The 19678-nt window shown below is 38.7% G+C and overlaps 1 long non-coding RNA gene and 1 pseudogene across 1 annotated transcript in view; one reads left to right on the top strand and one right to left on the bottom strand.

Annotated features, from left to right (window-relative positions):
* The window catches only part of LOC136177280 (uncharacterized), a 64023-nt gene that overhangs the window by 21540 nt on the left and 22805 nt on the right, over positions 1–19678 (bottom strand). The window lies entirely within an intron of this gene.
* On the top strand, positions 3093–18148 carry LOC114920164 (5-hydroxytryptamine receptor 3A-like; annotated as a pseudogene).

Below are 19678 nucleotides of genomic sequence, written 5' to 3'. Positions count from 1 at the left end.
TGAATCATTGGTCTGGAGTCTGGTCTCAAACCTCTAATCGGCTGGGATCCCCATGAAGAGCGGCGAATGTTTTAAAACTGACAGCAGCAGCATTTGATTTTCCCTTGGCCTCCAAACTTGTTTCCCTACAGCTTGTTGTTGGAACCTCGTCTTTAGTTAGTTTTGAAATGAATGTTGTTTACTCCTGAGTAATTCAGTTGTTTGAGAAGCAGTAAAACTGCCATTTTCTTTAGTGCTCACTATTTTCTCCTGTTTTTGGTTAAGTTAGGAAGTTAGATTTAGTAATTGTCTTTTGTTTCTATTTGTTTGTTTTAGGTAAGATAGTGGTATAAAAAGAGAATTGAATTTGGTTGTTATTTGGGTTTTTGTTCATCTTGAGCCAGTGTGCTTCAGCTATGAGAGTGAATGTGTGTTGTTTAAAATAAATCATTTTTTAAGTTCCAAATATTAGTCTTGCCTTTGGTTTGGGGACTGAGGAAGAAACACTTCTTTTTTGTGGATTTTATGTTGCACATCTTCCCCCCTAGACGGGTGCTGACAAAGTAATCTCCCATTTAGAAATCAATTGACTGCGAAGTGCACAAAGTCAATGCATTTCATAACATTTTATTTAGAGATTGTTTAAGGGTGCACCTTCAACAATCCTGAGAGTCATTTAGCTTTCTGAATATGTAAAAGTGCATTATTCTCTTCGTTTTCATTAATATAAAGTTTACACATGTCTATCATAATGTCAGTCTGGTGAAAAATTATATCTGTATTTTGCTCTGTGGAGATGTATAGGTCTTGCAATTAAAAAAATAAACTAAACAAAAATCTATTTTTTTCATATGCATGTGTGTGAATGGTGAGAGCTGACCTGGAATTGAGGGAAATATTTTCTGAGCTTATATTTAGGACCTTAAAGGGAACAGTAAGGCTATCATTTCCTCTGGTGGCCTGGAAAGTGAAAGGGAAAAAAAAAGTACTCATGGGTAATCAAGCAGTTGGCCTTCTGACAATTGTGACATTTTCAAGTTCTGTTGTATTTTTTGGCTTCTAGGTACAGTAATGGAGCTCAGCGTGAGTTCAAGCAGGAATACGTTAATCAATGTTTTACTCAAGGCCAAAACAGGGTCAACATCTTCTGAAAAACATGAAGTCAAGTTGACCATTTTTTCATCAGAGGTAATATTACAAACAGTTCTTACATTAATATGAACTAAACTGCTGATGACGTCTTCAGAACAAACAGGAGATATTACAAATCAATAAAACAAACGACATAGCTTTTGAAATAAAAGACATCAGCGTTATTTTTTTGTCTCTCTCTCTATTTCACTTTAACTGTAGTCTACCTTTGTGATTACAGGTAAAAGTGAAAAAAGAAAACTCTATTTTAGTGAAGCCAGTTGTTTGGCATCTTTTCTTGGCTGCATGAAAAGATGTTCAGCTGTGGAATCTCTCAGGATAAAGTTAGAGAGGTGTGAGGTGTTGCTCTCCATCATCACAGAGGTAAGGTGCAGACACAGGTATGTGCTTCTTAACATTCAAAGCATTAGAGCAGCTTGTAGGCAGAGTTGGGGCATTGTTTCAGGGATGAAGAGTGGGAGCTGTGCAGCCACAGTTTCCCTCATTGAACCATACATTAGAGTTCCATCAGCTCGATTTGGATGTTTGAAGAGGCTCTTTCCACGTTAACTGCTAACAGATTAAGGAGCAGTGAAAAAATGAAGTTTCTGAGTTAAACGTTGAAAAATCGCTGTGTCAACTCAGAACCAAATGTTTTACTGCACAGTGTGTGTTTGGGAACACAGCAGTGGAGACCTGGTGGTCTAACAGTCTGTCTCTGAAGCTGCAGGTTTCTTTCAATGACACAGTCCGACGTGTTGCACAAAAACAGCAGAGAGGAGGGGTAGCTGAAGCTTACAAGTACTACCGGCAGTAGCTGTGAATTCTGGGATTTGTATTCTAAGTGGTGTGTGTGCCATATACCGGGGGGGGGGGGTATTATATTTATTACGCATCTGTTTTGATTTCATGAACAATACGAGTTATGAAATAAATATGATATCTAGTGGGTTCAGACATGGCCTTCAGTTGACCTATGCTGTAAAGCATATCCTCCGATGTGGTTAAGGTGATCAGTATTTTAAATATTACAGATCCAAATTGATAAATCCCAAGAAACATACATGTTGATGCCCATAAAGAAAGAGGGTTATCGGTTAAATTAGCAGAAAAGTTGCATGAAAAGAGATTGGTGAATTGATGATCACAAAATCTGAACTTTCTGGAGGGACTGAAATGTATCTCTGGTTCCAGTTGCTGTGTCAGTTGTTAACAAAGTAGTTAAAGTTGAATTTTCATAACTTTCAGAAACCTTTTATGTGTAATACTGTAGGACACACACATTTAATTGATCAATATTAACATCCTTGTCTGATTCTGGTAGAAAATGAGTTCAAGAAATCAACATTGAATTTGGTCGGCGTGTCTTTTCTTCCTGTGCAAATTTTGTCATGTGTAAAGGGGTTCCAATCATTTAGTGTTGGTCCTTACTGTATGTGTTTATATCTCTACCTTTCTTACTTGAACCTTGTCTAGGTTTTGAACATTTTATTTTGACTGTATTGAATTTCTAAACCGGTATTGGACTGCTGTCCTCTGATTTCAGCCTTTAATGAAATAGTAAAAACTGGCTGTCAAAAAAATTAACCAATTTGCTTAATGGTTCAGAAGATAGTTTGATGCATTTGCAACAAAAGCTTCCAGAATCAGCGGCGCCTTTCACTTCAAAACCATATCCCAGGGTGTGATTGTGAGGTGAACTAAAAGGGGAAATAAATGAGGGCATGGTTAAGGCCCTTACATAAAGACAATTAAACAGCTGCAATAGAAGAAGTGAGATGGAAAGTTGTTTTTCTTGTTAGAAAAATGGATTTACCCACAAGCCACTAATTGTTAAGGGGGATGGAAGTTCCAGGAATCTACCTCTTTTGTGTTTTTATCATTAGACTAATGAGATTTCTTCCAGTAGAAGACAGTGATAAAAGTACGGACACCACAGAGGACAGGAACATGCTTTTTGACCGGACAGAACTTTTGCAGTCATGATGCTCGCAGGTTTCCTTCTAATAATCCTCCTTCAAGGTAAGATCACAACTTGTATTTATTTGTATGCCTGCAGGGGTACAGGTCTACTGTTTTAGTTACTGTTTTGATCTTTGAAGGCAATCCTACACAGTGTTTTTAATGGACTTTGAAGCTCCTTCAGTGAGTGATTAGTGTTGCCTCAATGTTCCACTGAACGACTCAGGAGGTCCTTTGTTCCTGCAGCAGTTTGATATTTTAATGAACATTTTTAGTTGTGTTTCTGACTCATGGCAGTATATGATTATTTAAAGGATTTCAGAGGTGTTTGTTATTTATTTACTTGTTGTGTACTATTGTTTGTTGTGTGTATGAACTGACCAGGTGGAAAATGAGTTTCCCTGCTGGGGATCAATAAAGTTTTCTAATCTAATCTGTTTGGCTAATTTAGTTACTTCCCGAGTAACTCTTATATTTTCAATTTTAGAGAATTCAAAGTTTTGTTGGTACATCATGAAAAATAAATGAAAATGTTTACTCTTAAACAAATGTTAAGTGTGGTTTATGTGTATTCATTTAGGATAACTTTAACTAGAAAGAAATGCAGCTGTTGAGTTTTGTCATTAACATTGTATAGAGGGAAACATTCAGGGATACATCATTTTACTTAAATCCCATCTTCCTATAGGCTGCTTTTGTGTAATATATATAATTTAACATGTCTAATTCTTTAAAATGAATCTTGATGTGCTGCTTTCTTGACCAGAACTCTGAGGAATAAGAGATTGTGTGTCTCAAGGAACGACCAAGGATTCATAATATAGAAATAGAAATGAAATGATATATACAATTAATTGGTCAGGGTGTGATAGGGTGTCTGTTCGCACACAGTTTAAATCACTAAACTTTAAAGCTCATATGAGGAAGTTTGGGTTCGTGTCAGTTTTGTTGATGCCAAGCGGTATCCAACCTCTTTGCTGATCTTGTCCAGTTCATGTGTGCGTTAGTGTTTTCTGACAAAGAATCTCTAACTGACTTTTAAAAATCAGAAGTATGTATTGGCTTTGGAAAATGTAAAGAAGAGGCTGTATCTGTAGCTGACTGTAAGTCATCTCCTGTGACACCCCATGGTGGTTGATACTAGGGATGCAACAATACAGTCAGCCCCCGGTTCAATACGTACCTCGGTTTTTTGGTCACGGTTCAGTTCAGTTCTGACGGGCCAGGCAGTTAAAATGTTTCCAGTGTTAAGTGTTTTAGGCAAATCTTACAGAACAGCAAGGGATTAAGAAAGAGAGCTAATGTTTTTCATTTTAAAACGATTGACTTTACTTTGAAGCAAAAACAAATTCAGGTGCTCTCCTTTCAGCATATTGCAAAGGTCAGATTTGATTTGAACATGAACTAAATTGCAATTAGCTCAATAAATGTCAACAAAAAAAGTGCATTGGTGGCATACTGTCATATTTCTCTTTTAGTTACGATTATCGTTCCTCTCTTCTCTCCTCTATTCTTGTAATGTTCAGTATTGTAAATATTTTGAGTATTAACAGCAGCTCAAACGATTTAAGAACACTTCAAAAGACATCAAACCTCACACTGAAGGTTCAGACGTGTTTCATGACCAGTTTAGAGTTTTTAATAAGAGCAGTGAGGGTGATGCGTAGACAGAGGAGCACTCAGCGCGCATTGGAGCAGTTTGAAAAACACCAGTTAGTTAACAGACAACAGCCTGCCATGAAGTTCACATGCTTCACTGGTTAACATGTAAACCGTAGAGCAGATGATCAATTTCACTTTTTTTTCTTGTTCGTCCACTTAAACGCGCAATGGCACGTTCCCCGACTCTCGCTCACCCGTATAGCTCTCTCTCCCTCTCACATTCGCGGACCCACAGTTATCTTTTAATACATGTTTTTGACATAATGAGGGAGAGAGGCTTTTGAAAAAAGGGCGTTTGCGGCCGTTAATATACCTGGACGAGGCGCACACGCTCGCCCCACACTATCAGAAACTGGTCTATAGTGTAACACTGCTTGAGCAATGACTGCAGCCTGTATGATCTATAAACTGTCACTGTACCGGCCCTGGCGGCCCTTAAGGCAGCCCGGCCCACCGGGAATTGTCCCGTTTCTCCCGATTAGCCACTCCGGACCTGGCTGCTCCTCACTGCTCGCCATGTTAAAAGTAATGTTGTTTTCAGCGTCACCAAACTTTAGCGCGTGGTGATTTGCTATTAACTCACTTGGCGGCCGGGGTTTACTCATCCCTGCGCGCTGACTCACAGGCCCACACAGACGGACCCAATTCAGAGAGAAATACAATGCGTGGAAACTAGTTAAACGGCAAACTGTTAAAACCGCAATTCACAAGTCAGTATTGAACCGTCAATATTTTATTGAGAATTGTTGCATGCCTAGTTGATACAGTCTTTATGCTGATGGTCCTGATGGTTTTGTAGGTCATAAAGAAGCATCACTAGTTATTTTAGTTTAAAACTCCTCACAGGTGCTTAAACTATTTTGATGAACAGATTGTGTAATCTAAAATTTATTTTAAAAAAAAATTACATTTCTCTGATTTGAGCTCCTCAAATTTAAATATCCTGAGTCATCTAAGACAGAACTGAACTTCTTTACATTTTAGGCCAAATAATACATTTGAGCTTTTTGAAACAGAGATCAACATGTTTCAGCATGATGTGACCAAAATTCAGAAGTAAAATAAAAACATGTTGCAGACAGTGCAGTCTCATATTCAACTTTCCCATCTCTACGTGATGTGATCAGGAAACATAAAGAACATTGAAATTAAAATCCTGTCTCCATTTCTTCCAGGTGGATTTACCTCTGATCACACAGAGCAGCCAGAACTTGATCAACAAAAAGCCAATCAGAGCTATGAGAAAGGTATGTACGATTTAAAAAAAAACACCCAGAGCTTTGTGATACTATTGAGGTGAGCAAGGACCTGCAGCGTTAAATCTATATTACTAGCATGGCCATCCTCAATTTATTTGAACATTACATTGAAGCTCACAAAGTTTAATTATTGATTGAAGGACTAATAACTGAATGTTTGGAATAATATTGAATATCAAGATTAAACCTATGTACTCTTTTATTTTGTTAGGTGGAAGAACCTTCAATAACACAGAGACAACAAACTTTACACAGAACACCAATCAGAGCTCTGTTGAAGGTAAGTACAGTCCAACAGTGCACAGCAATGATATTTCTGAACATTTGTCAGCATAGCATAAATTATAAACCCGCTAGAACTAAGTGGAAATTAATTTAAGGTTTTTCTCAAATCAAAATGTAATGGCTCTAACATTGTTATATATGCACATTCTTGATTTTGTCCTTATAGATGGGGCCTCTGCATGTAACAAAACCTATCGGGACTTAGTAGACCACCTGAAGTTGACCTCAAAAAAAGATCTGAACAGCATGACTCGGCCCACTAAGAACATCTCAAAACCCACAAAAATAAGGCTGGATATAGCCCTCTATGCCATTCTAGATGTGGTAAGTAGATGATAATTTAGAGTTACATTTGCTTTACTGGATCCTTAAATACCATTGTCCTTCAAAACAGTTAGCCCACCACAGGGCCATTTAGGATGCACTACAAAATTGCCTGGCTTTTTTCTACATCAGCACTATATGGCTTTCCTGATGTGTTAGGAGGTTAAAGTCAGCAGGTGATTCATATGCCAGCCAGTTTGAGTTTGAGTTTACCAAAGGATGCTGCATGTTTTCATTTGTCTATTCTTTAGTTAAATATCTCAGAGAAATAATGTTAATCTAGGCCTCAAGCAAACATAACATGCGGCCTATTTGAAAAGCTCTGAATGATATCGCTAAGTGTTCTTATATTTTGTTTTAGATTGTGCTGATCCATCTTCTCTAAAAAATTTTTTAATTTTTTAATTTTTTAATTTTTTATCTTTCAGTAATTGGTTGCCAAATTCTTAATGTCTAAATGACAGAAACGTTCTTTTGAACTATTGAAAAAAATATTTACTCTCTCCTGCTACACACTGCAGACTTGAAAAAACATGTATGTAACGTGTACTTATCTGTATCTAACCCTTATGAGCTTCTTCAAATGAACTCTTGTTCAACTTTTCTAACTTGTAGTGACTTAGACACACAACTTAGAAAGATTTTCAAACATATCTATTCTTTTACAGAGAGAAAAGGAACAGACATTTATGTCTTATGTTTGGGTTGATATGGTGAGTTCTCTATAAGGAAGAAATGTTTGATTAAATGTATATCCACTTTTAATCTATAATGGGAATGCAATTTCGATTGTTTCAATATTTTTCCTTTTTTTTCCCCTCTGAAGAATTGGACAGATGATTTCATCCATTGGAATCCATTCGACTTCTGTCATACAGAAGACATTACTCTTCCGACTAAAGTTGTGTGGCTGCCAGATCTAACTATTGAAGAGATGTAAGTCAATGAATATATATATTAGGCCTGGATGAAATAACAAAAAATGTTTTCAAGATAAAAAAAAATTCCTATCAGTCGACATCGGTAATTATTATCATAAATGTTAAATCATTATTTCTTTCAAATTTACAGGCTGATTTTTGCTCCTGAGTGAATTTGAAGAAACCAGATGGTTAATTGTGGTTTAATTATTATTTGTCAAAACATAACAAACTATAATTATACAGGGACATTTTACCATCATAAAAACAACAAACTTGATCCATCAATCATTACCAACTATAGACCCATCGCCAACCTTCCTGTTATCAGTAACATTTTAGAAAAGGTTCTCCGCAAACAATTACACAATCACCTAACCCTTCACAGTCTGTATGATGTTTACCAATCAGGTTACAGAGTAAACCACAGCACTGAAACTGCTCTTGTTCAAGTAATCAATGACTTAAAAATCAGCCGTGATTCAAATAAACTCTCACTTCTTTCTCCGATACAGTTGACCATAAAATTCTGTTAAACAGACTGGAAAATGACTTTGGCCTTTCAGGAACTGTTCTTCAATGGTTCTCCTCCTACTTAGAAAACAGAACATTCTCAGTCTCACTTGGCAACTTTAGATCTGATCATTTTAGCATTCACTATGGGGTGCCACAAGGTCCAGTTCTCGGTCCACTACTATTTAGTCTTTACATGCTCCCTCTTGGTTCCTTCATACAGAAACACAATATCTCCTATCACTCCTATGCCGATGATACACAGCTTTATGTTTCACTTTCCCCAGTTAACCATAGTTCATAAATGAAATGGCCAAATACATTGGAGAAATTAGTAGGGCTGGACCCGAATATTTGGCTATTCGAATATTGGTTCATCGGGTAGGCAATCGATTATTAATTTTGGAATTAGAATATTCATTTTTTTTGTTTGTTTTTTTGGGTATCTGATATTCCTGTCCTCACAGCTGTCAGTGAACGTCACACTTCAGTTCACCTTGGCCGTTAAAGGGAAGACAAAATGCCGAAGACTTCAGCTGTGTGGAAACACTTTACATTGAGTGACGACAAGACTTACACTGTGTCCTAACAGCACTTGCGGGTTATATGTTGCGTTCTGTCGCACAGCAACGGACGCTCACTGTCCACACTGCATGCGTTAAATATTGAATTCTATGATCTGTAAATGTCAGTATCCTCCCTTTGTATTAACGAGCAGCTGACTCAGATCACAACACAGAGGCTCGTCGGTAAACGGCTCGCTGAGCCAAAAAAATATAATTTTCTGGTGTTGACACAAGTCAAAGCTCAACATTTCAATCACAGATGTGGATATTATCAATTCACCGTTATCGCCCCCTTTTTAGATGAGCTACTAAGCTCTGTTGAGTGGGAAAAGTGAGTGTCAGTGCCCTGTAGCCCCCTCCTTCCTTGTTCCCTGTCAGTTGACACGAGCAACAGAGGAAGATAGAAACGGGGTACCGGAGTAAAAACAGCTGATTTTGTCGCTGACGCTTGTGCTGTTAGGACAAGCTGAAAGGCAGTGTGTGTTATAGAAACTTATTGAGCCGCACTGATGAATTGCGTTTTTTGGGAGGGCTTGCCGTGCTCCCTTTATGAACCCCTCCTTTTTCACTCCTAGCTCTCTCCATTAAAGCAAGCAAAACACAATAGTTGATCCTGTTGCATGCAGGATCTGTCAAAAACCCTGTTCCCCCACAGAATGATGCTGTCCAAACAGCTCCAACATGCAATTAGTGCGCATTGATGTCTGCACGCCCGCTCGTCACCCTCACTCTGTTAATTATAAACTATAACCCCGTCTTAGGACACGTCTGTGTGAATTTTCAGTGTGGGGTTTGAGGCTGTTGAAGTAAGAACTAATAATTGGATGTTAATACTATGTATTATGAGCACTGGGGACTCAAGACTCTGCTCGGACTGAGTTACTTTAGAAACTCAACTACAACATTGGCATAGAATGTAATACATAATGTAAAATGAAGTTGAGAACCTGAATGGTTGTGTGTTCTCATTTCAGGACAGAGAAGGATAAGGCCACTCAGAGTCCATATCTCAGCATTGCTTATAATGGGAAATTCCTTCTTAGGAATGACATGGTGCTTGTAACCACCTGCAAGATGGATGTCTACAAATTCCCCTTCGACATTCAAAGCTGCAACCTCTCCTTCAAGTCTATCATACACAACGGTAACAAAGTACAAAGTTTTAATTATAATGATGCTTGTGTTTGTAAAAGTTTATTTTGACTGAGCTGAGGTGTATGTGTAGAAAGCGAAAGGACAAATGTTTGGGGTTGAGGCAAAAAAAAAAGGCATGTGAAAGTAAATATAGAGAAACACATGAAACACAACCAGCTGTTGAGTTTGACTGTATGATCTCTAGGGATGCAACAATTCTCAATATAATATTGAACCGAACGGAACGGCATCCACAGTTCAATACGTGCTTGTGAATGGTGAGGTTTCAGTTTTGCGTACAACGATCTTGAGTGTAATGACAAGGAAGAGAAAAAGGTTAACAAAAAAAAGGGATGTCTGTACATGTGTCGCCTACTCAAATGAAAACCATTACAGCAGTGTTTTCCACACAGACAATAGTTGGGCGAGCCGCCTAAGTATATTTCTGGCCGCCCAAGTATATTTGTAGTCTGTTTTAACTTGTTTTTTTATTATTCATAAAATTGATGCATGCACGAGAGAGCGATAGAGAGAGCGGGGGGGAGAAAGAGAGAGAGTGTGCTAGAGAGTGCAGGCGCGCGTTTTATGTAGCTGCAACAACTTTTCCCTGCTCCTCTCTCTGCTGTCATGACTGTGAGTATTGCCGTGCACGCTGAGACACACCAACATATAGCCTACATTGCTGCACAAATGCGCACACACACTCACACTAGAGCAGTGGTTCTCAAACTATGGTACGGCTCCCTGTGGTGGTACGCACAGGAATCTCCACAAGATAAAAAAAAAAAACGTTAAGCATAAAACGCCTTTTTTTTTTATTGTCGTACTCTTATCTGGCTTGTATCTGTTGGGTTGTATTTATATCACGTGTTTTCCCCTCTAAATTAATCTAGTTTTTGCAACAAACAACTTTAATCTTCTCCATTTATGCTCGCGCACAGACATAAACACCAGGAGTACACCTCGCGTTTTGAAAAGTTCCACTCGATAGTCCATTATTTATAGGAGTTAAGTACTGAATCAACAGAAAGCAGCTGTAGGCCTACATTAACAGATATTCTGTTATTTATTGGAGTTCAGCACAGAATCGGTGGCAAGCAGCTGTACATTAACATTTTTAAAATGGAGTCAGGAGATGCTTCCGTTGTGATGTGATTTACAAGAGTGTACGGACAGTCGCTTACCCTCTGTCTTGCTCTGAAGCTGACGTGATTCTGCACTATTTTGCTGTGTCTTAAAGAGCCCATATTATGCCCTTTTTGGGGTTCATATATTTAATCTATGTACCTACTAAAGTATGTTCACAATAGCTAAAAAAGTGTCTGTTTTCATGTACTGCTGCTCCATGCACCGGCTCGCTTCTGACTCTCTCTCTAAGGCTCTGAAGTGCCCACGTTCAGAGTCCCCACGTGTGCCAACTCTGATCTGATTGGTTGGCCTGTCGGCTCTGCCGTAATTGGTCAGTTGCCCAGCACGGTTCTCGGCAATGTCCCGCCCCTTTTACCATATTGGGAATGCAGCCACTGGCTCCGTCCGAGGGGAGCATAAACATTCGCACCTTAGCACTACTGTGCTACGGCATATCAGGGACGTGCTACAGAAGTTAACGGGCGTGCAACATGAGCTGCTGGGCTTGCCACAACGATCAGTGATCTCACACTGACAATGACGTCGGACTGACAAATTTTTATCGAGGGGGGCTAGAACCGAGCGTTACATGCGGCTAATGCTACAGCTAACAGGAGGACATAGGAGAAGCTGCGTTTCCGCGGACTTTGAATTTCTGCAAATAGATGTGACTAAACATGCACAGGATACATGGAAAACAGACTGCAGAGCATATAAAACCAGAAAAAGCAGAATATGGGACCTTTAACTATGTGCAGGAGTCAAGAAGGATTTTTTTAAAGGGAGTTTTGCTATGTTGAACGCAGAGCCTTATAAGACAGAGGCTGTGGTTGCACCATGCGCACCCAGTAGCGGAGCGAGTGTGGGAGCAGAAGGTGCGGCCGCCCCGGGCCCACTGTTGTCTTAAGGGGTCCACTTTGAGCCAAATTTAACATGCAGTTTGTTATTTAGTGGAATTTTCGAATAAAGTTAGTTTGACTAGGTCTGAGTCTCTTTTTTATTTTGCCGCAATCAAGACACACAATGTATTTTGTAGAGCAGAGAGGGGCCCCCCTCCACTGCCAAGGGGGTTCTCAACCTCGGCAGCAAACAGCACCAGCAGGGTGCTGTGGCCTGTTTGTAATGTCATTGATTCCACCTCTTAGCACCCCCTTTGCTGGGCCCCCGCTGCTGTCTGGAGTTTTAAAAACCTAGTCGTCTGTCTGCTTTATTTCTGTTTACCATGCTGTTTTTCGTAACATTAAAAGTGTATAAAAACTAAATAAAAAATGTTTTCTCATTGACAACTCAACCCTCAACAACTCAACCTGGCAAATCTCCTCCCGCTGCTAGCTCCACTAATGTAAACGAAACTAGCCAAGCAAATAAACATGTTAGCGAGGAGCACCCAGCTAGCTCCGTGCAGGAAAGCAACAGTGCTGATGAAAACTTAATTGGTAAGTTGTTTCATCATGATTTGTGATGACACTTAGATGCTGGTCTTTTGTTTGTGGGTGCATGTGTTGTAGACCGCCGTGTCTGCTTGGTTATCGTACTGTATGACCGGCAGGCCATTGCTGTCACACTGTTTACAAAGTTTGTTGTCGTGCGTGGGTTGATAATGTGTGGTTTTATTGTATTGTCTGTTTGGCTGGATGAGCGTCCAACTTCACTGAATGTCAAACTGTAGTTGCCTTCGATCTTTGGTTTCCCGTCCGGCTAGTAAAGTCTGCTTTACTTGTTTAATCGGTGGAATATGCGCACAGACATATCAGCACTTGTTCTGCTTAAATATCAGCAGGTCACTCACTGATAAGTCCCTGTCACTGTAATAGCACCCTTTGTAATCTGCAGCGGCATTTCTCTTCGTCTCGCCCTGTCTTGTATCTCCATACAGCCGATACTATACCATAAATGCTATACTATATTACTATATAGGCTACAGCATATGCTATATAGCCTAGAGACAGTTTATGGGCCCACTATTGGTCCCCGCCCCCTCTGCAATGAGCCATAGGCTCCGCGCCTGTGCGCACCTTTTTACTTTTAGTGCAACAGCACAGTCGAGTCGGAAACACGTGATCCAGCCAAACAGTGATTCAACTTTACTCCGTTCTTTCTCATCGTGTTTGCAGCAAATATAACAATAGCAACATCACCTCTAGCCAGCTGTAGTCTGTGAACATCTCCTCTCAGATTAAACCCCTTGCTGTTCCGGTAAAAAATGCTCAAAACTCCAAAGAACGGAATACTAAAAATAAACTCCTCCCACAAGCCTGGGCCTTTAGAAACCAGACAGAAAATTGAGGTATACTGAACTTGGCTGACTGAATTGTTGCATCCCTAATGCTTTCATAACTCTTGTCAGCCCTAACATAAAATATAGTTAATACGTTGATCAAGCAAACCTTGCAACAGTTATTTTCTTCTCCCCCAACTCAGTCATGCAAATTCAGCTTTTGGAGTGGGTTGACTCTACTCATACAACAGAATGGTCCAAAGAAATTATAAAAACACAGTCGGACTGGGAGTTCATCGACATTACTGTAACCAACAAAAATGCCGACAATTTTGGCGTCAATCAAAGCATGATGGTTTACACTGTGAGTATTTCATTTACAGATAACAAGACTAGCAGGTAAACATTTTTCATTTTCAGCTCTATGTGTCTCAAGTTATTTACTGAAGTATTTCTATTTTGAGTCTTTATAATTTCTCTGATAACATCTTACAGCAAATCTAAATCTTTGCAGAAATATTAGCATTACTTTCATGTAAACTGTGAGTGTGTACATGTAGTTCTAGCTCATTTTACTGAAAGAATTCAGCTCATATCCATAAGTTTGGAACCTGAATCTAAATTCAATTTCACAGGTCACAATGAAGAGGCGTTCTGTCCTTTACATTGTCAACTTCATCCTGCCTGTCCTGTTGTTCTTGTGTCTGGATTTGGCCTCCTTCATGATCTCAGAGAATGGGGGGGAGAAGCTCAGCTTCAAGGTCACTGTGCTGCTTGCTGTCACAGTGATGCAGCTCATTCTGAACGAAATTCTGCCGTCCTCTTCAAACAGGATTCCACTTATAGGTGAAGAAAATAAAGTATGTTCCTTTTTAAAAGTACTCTTAATGATCAGTGCATTTATTTTCCTTCCTTATCTCTTCAGCAATGTACTGCATTACAATATTTGGTTTGATGATGCTGAGTCTCCTGGAGACCATTTTTGTGATGTACCTCATGGAGAAAGACTCTGCACCCCAGAATGATTGGACAGATAAAGAACAAAGCCTGAGTGAGGACTGTAAGGACAAACGAGGGAAAAATAAATTCCATACATTTTTCAAAGGTGAGATTTGCTGAGACAAATGGGAGAAAAAAAACTAAACATCTGGATTTTACTAATTTACAGATGTTAAGCTTTTTTTGTAATTCAACAGGTAAATGTCTAATGAGTGATGTGTTATTTATAGTATAAACTCAGTTTGACTCTTTTTAGACTTCAAGAAACGGACAAACTTGACGTCTGCCTGTGCTGGATCTTCTGGGGAAAGGCCTTCTGAAATGCTTCCAGTATCTAAAGAGGTCAGAATTACATTTCACTTGTTTTAATTCAACATTCAAAAGTCTTTCTATAAATTATTAACTAAAAAGACTGTAGGGCTGGTTAAAAAAAAATTGATTCATCAATGCATTGCAATTATTATTTTTCACAATTCAATATCGATTCAGAGAAATCCTGAGATCGATTTTTATTTTCGTTGAAATGACACCCCTCTCCACTGGAGGCTGTGAATTTACATTGTAATGAAACCCCTCTTCACTGGGGGCACTGTGGGTGCTGTGAATTCAGGTCAGGCACAATTTTGCACTTCAGCTCATACTGTCCTTTCATGTTTTAATCTTTGTTTATAAAAGAATAATTCAACAATAAAATACATTTTCGAGTCAGTTTGTTTTAAACAAATACAACACATTAATATTTAACAAATATAAGAAGGCACTGTGAGTAGTTCTCTGGGTATTTCTCTCATCTATGTGTAATATTGAATCGATATCAAACTGTGAGGTAACTTGTGGACAATACCCAGCTCTACTATTAAGGAGAGTGATGTTTGAAATGTTGATATAGAATTTTCAGTAAATCAATAGATTTTGTTTTTACATCACAAACACAATTTAATTTACCATTTTACAACCGTTGCTTTGTCTCAGTTTTTTTTCATAAATCAAGATGTGCATTTAAAAGTAAATGGAAAACCTAATTTTGTCAAAAAAGCTTGATATTAACATTTTATTTAATAGGGCTGCAGTGTTTCCCACACAAAGACTATACCTGGGCGGGCCGCTCACGTATATTTATAGGCCCCCAAGTATATTACCGACCTGTTTTATTGATTTATTATTTATTCATAAAGTTGCCGCGGACGCGAGAGATCGAGGGGCAGAGAGAGAGAGCGCCAATCAAATCAACAGAAAGCCAAAACATCAATATACATAGTAATCATTATGATATGTACCATGGGGAAAGGTTGTGCATGTTGGCTGTCCAGAGGGAGAGAGAGATAAAGCTGAAAAAGGCTGGCTTTTATGCCCTTTCAGCCAGATGAAGCCAGTCAGCAGTCACAGGTAGGTGGGCAGGGTCTCAAAGAAACCAGCAAGCAAGCCTGAACAGAGCACCAGAGGAAGCCAAAGCTTTGAAACAGAAACAGAACACAATACCAGCTAAACACACAGCTGGTAGTATAGTCACAGAATCTAAACACTGTTCATGTGTGTTTTCAGACTAGCAGCAGCCAGTTGACTGAGGAGTCCAATGCCTCTGAAACGGAGATGTTGCAAGAGTTGTCTCCGCCCCTAAGCAGCAGGAAGGAAGAAGGAAAGGCAGGCCGCTGGACAAGAAGGGCCAAAACAGTCAACAAAGTTTTTTTTATTTTTTACATCATTACTGCCAGTCTGTTTTTAGCATTTATGTTTCACAGTTGGAATGAACAAGCAGAGGAGGTCAATCCAACAAAGACACCTTCTTCTGATGAGTTTGAGTTTGAATCACCATGAAGGCTTCCTACAATTATAAAAACAAGATAATCAAGATAAAAAGATTCCTGTGCAGCATGCACGTTTTGTCCATAGGTTTTGTCCTGTGTGGTAAATGGAGCGCATTCTCAGTTACTTCACAGCAATGTGTGCTCTGCCCCTCTCCCCAAAAACAGATCTCACTTTTATTAAGGGGCACACTCACACTAGGCCCAGTTGTCCCGTACCGTGCTTAAGCATGATTGCCCCCCCCCCCTCCCCATTCATCTGCTGGCCTGCACTCACACTGCTCCAGGACTAACCGAGCCTGAGCACAGGTACCTCTTGTAGCCTACATAACGTTTTAATACAATACATGCATGGCTTTACGTAATTATGAAGCATGCTTAGTTTACAAGACAAGCAGACTCCAAAATAAAAAAATAAAAAAGGGACACAAAGTCAAAGGTCAAGCTGAAGAGCACAGTCCTGTTGTACGTGGATTCGAGCAAAACACATATTTAAAAACAATCAAGTATGCATGTTAGTAATAATGCATGTTCTTGAATATAGGTGAATATATCTTGGAATATGGGAATCATTAATACCCCACCCAACATAAAATATAGGGATGCATCGATTCTAAAAACCATGATGTTTAAAATAACAGTTTAACCGAATGCTGATACCGATGTTTTTTTCAGTGCGTCTTTTGGTGTAAGACTCTTAAATAGTAAATGGACTTGAGCTTATATAATGCTTTTCTAGTCTTCCAACTACTCAAAGCGCTTTTACACTGTATGTCACACCTACCCATTTACACACTGATGGTAGTGGTCGCTATGTAGTATCATCCATCAGAAGTAACTAATCCCATTCATACATAACCAGCGGAAGCAATGCGGGGTTAAGTTTCTTGCCCAAGGACACATTGTCCCAAGGACGGACATTGCCCAGCTGGGGATCGAACCCTCGACCTTCCGGTTGAGAAGTATGATCAGAGTTTGTCCAACAGGTGACTTCCTCTGCCCAATGAAAAACCTCTTCTCTGAATCAGCATTTAGGTGCACTAGATGACAGCTTTAAATTGATACAACACAACTCATAAACATTGGCTATAGACAACACATCATGTCACATTATTTGCCAAAGTACCGATGTCTGTCAATAAAGGGCTGATATGGGTCTGATAAACTGATGCATCGACTGTATCCCTTATAAAATATGAAACATATTCATGCATGCAAAATCAAATTTATGAAAATTACTAAAGATTAAGCATCCACTAAGTATTCAAGTCAATATTTATCATAAATTCTGTCAAATCTTTGTTTTATATATAAATATAACCTAAGCTATAATACCTAACTCACAATACTATCCCTTGAGCCAGGGCACCAACACAGTTAAAAAAAAAAAGAAAGTCTGCAGTAGAGGTTGAAGGATCCTGTCTTGGACATCGAGCACGATCTAAACCGACTCTAAACTTTAAGTGTCGGGAGATAACTATGAGGTTAAGTGTTGGGGGTTACTTACTGTAAGAAGTAAAAAAGGTTGGTTAACTAACTGAACACTTGTAAGCTAACTTGTTAAATTGATCCAGTGCTATGTTAACAATCTTGAAACACTTCTATGATATTCTGTTTGAATGGGCTTTATTGCATGTGTTCATTAATATAATGTTCTCCTACAGTGCTGTTCTCGCTCATATTTATCTGCACTTTAGATTATGTATTCATGATAATCAATCTGTATCTGAACTTGCTGTAGTGGTTCTGTGAACATGTATCACACTTGTAACTGAAAAATATACAATAAAGACTTTTCCCTCCGTCATTGCCATGTATCTGTGTCTTGAGAAAGAACCAAAAGAGTAAAACTGCAAATTTCAGGTCTCAATATGAGCAACTGCTGCTACATTAAATAACCAAAATTTCAAAAAGGATTAAAGAAATGCTTTTTAATAGACTGACTATAGTTAAGGTTTCACAACACACACAGAAACTTTCACTATTTGCAAGATTCTTGTTAATGATAATGAAAAGAGGTGAACAAATGGACTCAATCTGTGGCCAGAGAGGTATGAGTTATGCTTCACTATCATTGCTTTAATCATGAAAAAAATGTGAAAATGTTACAATCCGTTTTTGTTTAGACAGTCTGCTCAACCATTTTTTTGTTTTTTCCTTTTTATTTGCTTTAAGCACGCCATGTTTGCATCGCTGTTCAGTGTTTGCAGAAAATAATACAGCCGTGGCACCACAACATTTATCTGTGAGTCTGTACTAGCCTTGTTAGAACCCAGAGCACTTCAAGTGGATTTATTTTTCACACATTGCTCTGCAGGAAAATTTGGACATTGAGACATGAGTGGCAAGTTTCCGTTAAAGTGACCAGTTATGAGATGAAGTGACAGAGTTGAAAAAGGTGACAAAAGTAAGCAATAAATATCAAAATAAGCATCTAGAAGTATGTTACGGCCCTGGCTGTATTGTGTTTATTTTCTGTATGGTGTTTGTGTGTGAGAGTGAGACCTCTATGGATGTATGTGTGTGAGGATCTTTGATGCTGCTGCAGGTGGAGTTCTGTGATTGGTTGGAGGAGCAGATCAGCTGGAGGGAGGGCACCTGAATCATTGGTCTGGAGTCTGGTCTCAAACCTCTAATCGGCTGGGATCCCCATCAAGAGCGGCGAATGTTTTAAAACTGACAGCAGCAGCATTTGATTTTCCCTTGGCCTCCAAACTTGTTTCCCTACAGCTTGTTGTTGGAACCTCGTCTTTAGTTAGTTTTGAAATGAATGTTGTTTACTCCTGAGTAATTCAGTTGTTTGAGAAGCAGTAAAACTGCCATTTTCTTTAGTGCTCACTATTTTCTCCTGTTTTTGGTTAAGTTAGGAAGTTAGATTTAGTAATTGTCTTTTGTTTCTATTTGTTTGTTTTAGGTAAGATAGTGGTATAAAAAGAGAATTGAATTTGGTTGTTATTTGGGTTTTTGTTCATCTTGAGCCAGTGTGCTTCAGCTATGAGAGTGAATGTGTGTTGTTTAAAATAAATCATTTTTTAAGTTCCAAATATTAGTCTTGCCTTTGGTTTGGGGACTGAGGAAGAAACACTTCTTTTTTGTGGATTTTATGTTGCACATCTTCCCCCCTAGACGGGTGCTGACAAAGTAATCTCCCATTTAGAAATCAATTGACTGCGAAGTGCACAAAGTCAAAGCATTTCATAACATTTTATTTAGAGATTGTTTAAGGGTGCACCTTCAACAATCCTGAGAGTCATTTAGCTTTCTGAATATGTAAAAGTGCATTATTCTCTTCGTTTTCATTAATATAAAGTTTACACATGTCTATCATAATGTCAGTCTGGTGAAAAATTATATCTGTATTTTGCTCTGTGGAGATGTATAGGTCTTGCAATTAAAAAAATAAATTAAACAAAAATCTATTTTTTTCATATGCATGTGTGTGAATGGTGAGAGCTGACCTGGAATTGAGGGAAATATTTTCTGAGCTTATATTTAGGACCTTAAAGGGAACAGTAAGGCTATCATTTCCTCTGGTGGCCTGGAAAGTGAAAAGAAAAAAAAAGTACTCATGGGTTATCAAGCAGTTGGCCTTCTGACAATTGTGACATTTTCAAGTTCTGTTGTATTTTTTGGCTTCTAGGTACAGTAATGGAGCTCAGCGTGAGTTCAAGCAGGAATACGTTAATCAATGTTTTACTCAAGGCCAAAACAGGGTCAACATTTTCTGAAAAACATGAAGTCAAGTTGACCATTTTTTTCATCAGAGGTAATATTACAAACAGTTCTTACATTAATA

The sequence above is a fragment of the Labrus bergylta genome, chromosome 21, assembly GCF_963930695.1.
Source record: "Labrus bergylta chromosome 21, fLabBer1.1, whole genome shotgun sequence".
Classification (NCBI taxonomy): Eukaryota; Metazoa; Chordata; class Actinopteri; order Labriformes; family Labridae; genus Labrus; species Labrus bergylta.
The sequence above is the reverse complement of the archived record's forward strand: the minus strand, read 5'-3'. Positions and strand labels throughout refer to the sequence as shown.